The following is a 7,071-nucleotide window of genomic DNA, read 5'->3' as shown; positions in this document are numbered from 1 at the left end:
TTCCTACCATTGCAATACAGTTTACGCTCACGTTTATCATTAGTTACCTTGCTGTTTTTATTATTCAGATTACAAAAACCTATATCTACTATCTATTTTGCACTTGTATCACCATCTCTTCACCGAACAAGTGCACCTATACAATTTACCATTGTATTGGGTGTGTTGGGGACACAAGAGACTCTTTGTTATTTAGTTGCAGGGTTGCTTGAGAGAGACCATCTTCATCCTACACCTCCCACGGATTGATAAACCTTAGGTCATCCACTGGAGGGGAATTTGCTACTGTCCTACAAACCTGTGCACTTGCACGCCCAACAACGTCTACAAGAAGAAGGTTGTGTAGTAGACATCAGAGGGGAGCGGCAGATGCACGCGCGCCCTCCTCTCTCTTCTCCATCTTCTTCTTCCTCTCTCCACTGCCGCTGCAGTTTGGCGCTGCCGGCTCCAGCCACCTTGCTCCGCCGCGGGCTCGGGTATTCACTGTCGTACCGCGCCTCCATCAAGCTCCAAGTGCTCATGGTGCGTCAGCGGGTGAGCTATAGGGATTGGGACGGCTCCGACGTCCACGAGGATCACCTCGCCTTCCTTCGCTAGATGCGGTGGCTGCCCGGCGTTGGCTACGTCGAGGTACGCCTGCCACCCAAGAGGGAGATCTCACCGGTGCCGGAGGAAGGCGAACGCGTCGTCTTCAGGTTGCACTGCCTTTGCGGCTTCGGCCTGCCGCCGAGCGGCTTCCTCCGCTCCTTCCTCCAACTCTAAAAACTCCAGCCGCACCACCTCATGCCAAAGACGGTGGTGCTGTTGTCGGCCTTTGTGACTCTCTACGAAGGCTACCTCGGCATCCTCCCCACCGTCGAGCTCTGGTGGGAGTTTTTCTACACCAAGCTCGGCACCTACGCTAAGGGGAAGGCGGCTCAGTGTGGCGCCTTTGTCGCGCGGCGTCCAGGCGCTGACAACTGCTTCCCGGCCATCAGCTTGACACAGTCGGTCAAGCTGTGCCAAAAATCTTATTTTTATGTCAAGAACGTCCACCCGGTGGCCGACTTCACCAGCCTGCCGGCTTATGTAGCCGGCCCGCCGCTGAACCCCGCACCAACTGGGCATTCCGCCTGAAGACGCTGTCAGCCGCCTCCTCTGCTGCCATCACGCGGCTCAAGGTATTGACGGAGGTAGAAGGCCTCAGGGGGTCGGATCTGCTGACCGCCTTCATGGTGCGTCGAGTGCTCCCCCTTCAAGGCCGACCTCATATGATCAGCCAGATGAGCGGGCACCAAGACCCGTGCCGGATGTGCACCAAGGAGATGGTGCACGCGGAGGTGGCTCATCTAGTGAACTACATCTCGAACTGCAAGCTCCTGGAGGAGGAGTGGCAGTTCGGCAAGGAGACGTACTCCTGTGTGCACCCGCCACCTATGGTGAGTCCTCAACTCTTTCTCTTTTCTTTTTAGTTGCCAGGTTCACCTTTGCCGCTTGACCAGTCAGCCATGGAGCAGATCTTCACCACCCAGTCGGCAGCCGACACCTTAGAGCAGGGCCACAAATATCTCCCCGACCAATCGATGAGTAACGTGGACGACCCCGACTTGGGGGCAGCCACCATGGAAGAAGACAACGCCACAGGCGGTGGCGGCGGAGCAGGCGGCTCCGGGGGTGGAGGCGGCCTCGATGACTGGCTGGATGATGATGAGAAGGAGAACGCACCGCGCCCCAGCTGGCCACCGACCAGGCAGGCGCGAGCTCATCAGTCGCGCCGACTACCCCGGGCGGCGCATTAAAGCGCCGAGCCGCGCCATCGATGTACGGCAGCCGGCCGAAGAAGTCCAAGAGCTCGGCGGTGGCGACCAAGCGGGAGGAGGCCGCCACGAAGGCCAACCGCTTTCGGAAGGCCGTGAAGCAGCCCCAGATGGTGTCTGCGTAAGTATTTGGTTTCTTCTCGCGTCCCTTCTTCTTTTTTCCTTGGGCACGTCATTCTGAGTTCTTTTTTATTTGTACTTGATCAGGCCCCCCTCTCTCTTGAGCGGTCTGGCGCCGCCTCCATGGTTGGGACGGCGGATGGCTCCGCCAACACCCGCCGCGTGGACCCGCGCGCCGAGCTCCAGGCGGCGACGGAGAGGAACGCGCAGGAGGCGCGCGAGGAGAAGGAGGAGGTGGAGCGGTAGAAGGCGGAGGCGGCCAAGGCGGCGCAGGAGGAGGTGGACGTGGCCGCAAAGGTGCAATCTGATGTCGCGACCAAGGCCCAGGCGGACGCCGCAACCAAGGCGCGGGCGGAAGAGGCCGCACGCGGCCAGGCCCCACAACTCGTCATACCCTCCGCGCCGTGCCACCCGCACATGAGGTCTCAGCGCCGCCTGGAGGAGTCGACAGCAACCATCCGGTCATGGAGAGGGAAGGGGGCGGCGGCGTTGTCTCGGGGGCGGAGACGCCTCCGCCGGCACCGACCGTCGAGGACCATGGCGGCCGGCCCGATGTGCCACTGATGTCGCCGGCTGGTGGCGAACTAGCGGTGGGGGCGTCCCCCACGGTTAGCTCCCCGGCACACCGACGTGCGATGAAGGCGGCTTCGGCACCACAGTCGCAGGAGGTCGGGACCGCAAGCTCGTCAGCCCTGGAGGTGGAGGCCACCAGCATGGGCTCGCCGTAGTGGACGCCTGGGGGCGGAACGGCCGTTCTGGACGCGGCTGCACAGGACGTCCGGGCCCGGCTCCAGGCTCAGGCCGCTGCTCTCCAGCACTACACGCAGGAGTTCCTGGCATCAGGGGCAGTCATCCAGGCATGCTTCTTGTATTTGATTCTTGTACTCTTCCGTGGGGGCGCGTCAGCGTACCCACTGGGTGTAGGCCCCGAGTTTTGGGCCGGCTGCTGAGCAGGCGGCTTGGAACTTTCAAGTAGGCTCGAGTGTTGACTTGCTTTCTTTTCTGTTGTCTTTGTTGCAGGATTATCACAACCTTCGCGTGACCGCCTTCAACTCCCAGGTCTGGGAGCTGGCCCAACGGACCGATGATTTGTCCGAGAGCCATAGTAAGCACTCCGCCTTCTCTCTCTCGCGGGGGCGCGTCAACGCACCCGCTGGGTGTAGTCCCCGAGATGCAGGCCGACTGCTGAGCAGTCGGTCCAGATCTCTCTGGCAACTTCTTGTCTTCTTTCTTTCTTACTAACCGTCTTTCTTTGCTGTCTTTGCATAGGCCAATGCCACCTTGTAGCAATAGTTGGGCGAGGCCCAAACCGCGCTGTGCGCCAAGGAGGAGGAGTGAAGCAAGGCTTCCCAGGAGCGTGACCGACTGGTCAAGGAGCTGGCCGACCAGGCGGAGCTTCACAAGGTGGCCCTTCAGACGGCGAAGGACAGCAAGGCCACCCCCCAAGCCAAGTTCGAGACTCAGTGCTCGAACTGGGACGATACAGAGAGGGCGCCGAACGACGACTACAGCCGGATCGAGGACATGGTTGACGGTGAGTTGCCTTCTACTTTCTTTCTCTGTTGACTACTATATGACCTGGCTTCTGACTTCATATTTCTTTTTATCTTCTTGTGCAGAGTACTTCCCTGGATACGCCGTTGCCGCCAGCCAGGGCATCGAAGCTCTCCGCGAAGAGTGAAGGCGGGCTGGTGCGGACATCGTGCCAAACGCCCGCCAGTCGCTCGACGAGCAGCTCCTTGCCATCCAGGCTCGTCTCCGGCCGGCTCATTGGATGCCCCGCCGGCTTCAACGTGTTGGAGCCCAGGTGTTCTCCGCCCTCTGGCCAGGCGTCCAAGCTTAGCACACCCCTTGTCGGACAGTCGACTGGCTGGACGTGGCTGTCGGCCACTTCGTGGCGTGGAAGTGTTCCTCGGCCCAGGAAGGCGCACGGCGGGCCTTGCAGTCTGTCAGGGAATGGTATCCTGGGCTAGATCTAGCCCAGTTGGCCATGTTCCGTCAGGAGGCCAATGAAGAGTTGGTGGCGGTGAGGCCTGCTCTCATTCATCGCGCTGCGGTGATCGCCGAGTACACCGACACCAGCTTCTTCGTCCCCGAGCTGAATGAAGAGGGTGCTGAGGTGCCGCTGAACTTGTTCGGGCTGAACCCGGAAGACGGCAAGGACTCGGCGGAGGAGATCGCCTCCAGCGACGAGGGCAAAGACAAGGAGAGCGAGGATGGTGAAGATGCCGCACCATAGGACAGAGCTGAAGGCCAGCCTCAACTCGACCGTGCCTCAAACAATGAGCTGTGTGCGAGGGCATTGACTGCTACTGGAGACGACCAAGCCGAGACTCGCCAGCCGACCACTCCACCAGCCGGCATCGCCAACTCCACCAACCTGCCGGACCGCTTGCTGCTCCCTTGGCCTAGGTGGCCGACTTTTATCTTTATCTTTTTCCTGCTTTGTAGCCTTTTGAACAATACCGTTAAACTCGTGCAGTTTCCACCCACTGGGGGTGTATTCAAATGTTGAATTCCGGCTTAAAAACCTTGTTGTGTAAATATTATCTCGCACGTGTTGTGCTTGTGCTGAATCCTGACTTTCCTTGCATTTTGATCCTTTTTGGCTTTTTCCTTTGCATCCCTCCCTTGGCTGCCGTCTTGCCAGCCAAGCAGCCGCTCTGCGGACTGTGGCTGGGACAAGTACTTAGCCATTTGGGAGGACAAGTACTTCGGCCTTTTAGGGCATAGCAAGGTAAGTGAAAAGCCGGCCGCCCGGCTGCACAGCAGCCTGTCGGCGAGTTGGGAAGCCGGCCTACCCTATGTAAATGCTTTGGTCCTTAGCCATTTTTTATGTGGGCATCGTTTCCTGCCTTCGACTCTTGCCAGCCGGACAACCGCTCCGTGAGCTGCAGCTTCTGGCAAGAGCGGGCTTAGATGCCGGCACATTACTTGTCAGACTGCAGGTAGCATTGACATAATACAAGGCGGCAAGCCCCCGGGCCGACTGGTCAAACCCGGTGCCAGGCGGAAAAAATGAAATAATACATTCATAGGCATGGAACTTTATCATATAGATAAAAAGGGTAGTCCCTGAGTGCTCCTCGGGGGACCCGATGTCTTGTACTTAATATAAAAGGTAGTGTGGTACACACTGCATCAACTATAAAATCTTTGAAGGAGATTTGTGTTCCATGGGCGCTCTGATTCCTTGCCGGAGTCGTCCCTCTTGCACGCCCTGGGCTTCTGTGCATCAATCAGGTAGTATGAGTCGTTGCCCAAGGCCTTGCTGATGATGAACGGGCCTTCCCAAGGGGCCGAGAGCTTATGCTGGCCAGCTATTCGCTGGATCAGCCGGAGCACAAGGTCACCCTCTTGGAAGGATCTTGGCCTGACCTTTCGACTGTGGTAGAGGTGCAGGCTCTGCTGGTAGATGGCGGACCGGCTGAGTGCCAACAGCCGGCCCTCTTTCAACAAATCGACGCCGTCTTGCGCGCTTCCTTTGCCTCCGCCTCCGTGTACATGGTGACGCGAGGTGAGTCGAATTCGATGTCAGTTGGGATGACAGCATCGGCCCCATACACAAGGAAGAAAGGAGTGAAGCCGGTTGACTTGTTTGGAGTGGTGCGCAGGCTCGAGAGGACGGCCGGTAGCTCATCGATCTCACAGCCAGCCGAGCGCTCCAGTGGCTCGACCAGTCGGGGCTTGATGCCGGAGAGGATGAGGCCGTTTGCTCGCTCGACTTGGCCATTTGATTGTGGATGAGCAACGGACGCTAAGTCTAGTCAGATGCCATGTGTTGCGCAGAAACGGGCCAAAGCTCCTTTGGCAAAATTTGTGTTGTTGTCGGTGATGATGCTGTGTGGTATGCCGTATCGGATGGTGATATCTGTGATGAAGGTCACGGCAGTTGGCCCATTCAACTTCTTGATGGGCTTTTCTTCAATCCACTTGATGAATTTGTCCACGACAACAAGCAGATGAGTCACGCCGTCGCGTGCCATCTTGAATGGGCCCACCATGTCCAACCCCCAAACGGCAAAGGGCCAAGTGAGGGGGGTGGTCTTGAGTGAAGAGGCCGGCAGGTGTTGCTTGGAGTTGAATTTCTGGCAACCCTTGCAATGCTTGACCAAGTCTTTGGCGTCTTCCAAAGCAGTCGGCCAGAAGAAACCGTGGCAGAAAGATTTGGCAACAAGTGATCTTGAGGCCGCGTGGTGGCCGCATTCGCCTTGGTGGATATCTTTGAGGATTGCCCTGCCTTTCTATGGCTCTACGCATCGCTGGAAGACTCTAGTCACGCTGCTCCTAACAAGCTCTATGTTTACTATCATGTAGGCTCCTGCCCAGCGCTGCACTTGCTGGGCCGAGATCTCATCAGTCGGCAACTCTCTGTTCACCAGGAAGTTGAGAATGGGCTGCGCCCATGATGGAGTTGCGACTTCTTCTATTGTTAGCACTACCACTACAACTAGGGCGGTTGGGCTGGGAGGTGGCGGGTTGGAGTCGACCACCGCCTGCTGTGTCGTTGAAGTCCCCGGGACGACTGCTGCAGTCCCTGGGTCAGGCTCTGAAGTCCCCGGGCCGAGTGCGGCTGCTGCAGTCCCCGAGCCACCTGCCGAAGTCCCCGAGCTAGCTGCTGAGGTCCCCAAGTCGGATCCGGGAGTAGCCGGCACGAAGAATCTGATTCCGGCGAAGGCTTGATAGACGGCTTGAGGAGGCACTAAAGGGAGACGCCGGTTGGTATGGCTTGCCGGGTGGAGCCGATTCGCACCAGGGCATCTACTTGCTCGTTGTCGGTCCATGGCACGTGAAGGAACTTGCACCCCTCGAAATACCTGTTGAGTTGATGGACGAGGAAGCGGTAGCTTGCCATGTTTGCATCCTTGGCATCCCAATCGCCTGACGACTGTTGGACCACCAAGTCCGAGTTGCCGTAGCACAGGAACCGGCGAATGCCGAGTTCTTTGGCCAGCCAGAGCCCATGTACGAGCGCCTCATACTCGGCACATTATTGGAGGCGGTGAAGTAAATTTGCAATGTGTATCTAAGCTTGTCGCCCTTGGGAGAGGTGAGGATGATGCCGACCCCCAGACCGGTGTGCATCTTGGAGCCATCAAAGTCCATCCGCCAATGGGTGGAGTCTGGCGTTGGCGGCAGGTACTGGGTCTCGGCC

The sequence above is a fragment of the Triticum dicoccoides genome, chromosome 1B, assembly GCF_002162155.2.
Source record: "Triticum dicoccoides isolate Atlit2015 ecotype Zavitan chromosome 1B, WEW_v2.0, whole genome shotgun sequence".
Lineage (NCBI taxonomy): Eukaryota > Viridiplantae > Streptophyta > Magnoliopsida > Poales > Poaceae > Triticum > Triticum dicoccoides.
Note: the sequence above shows the minus strand (reverse complement) of the source record.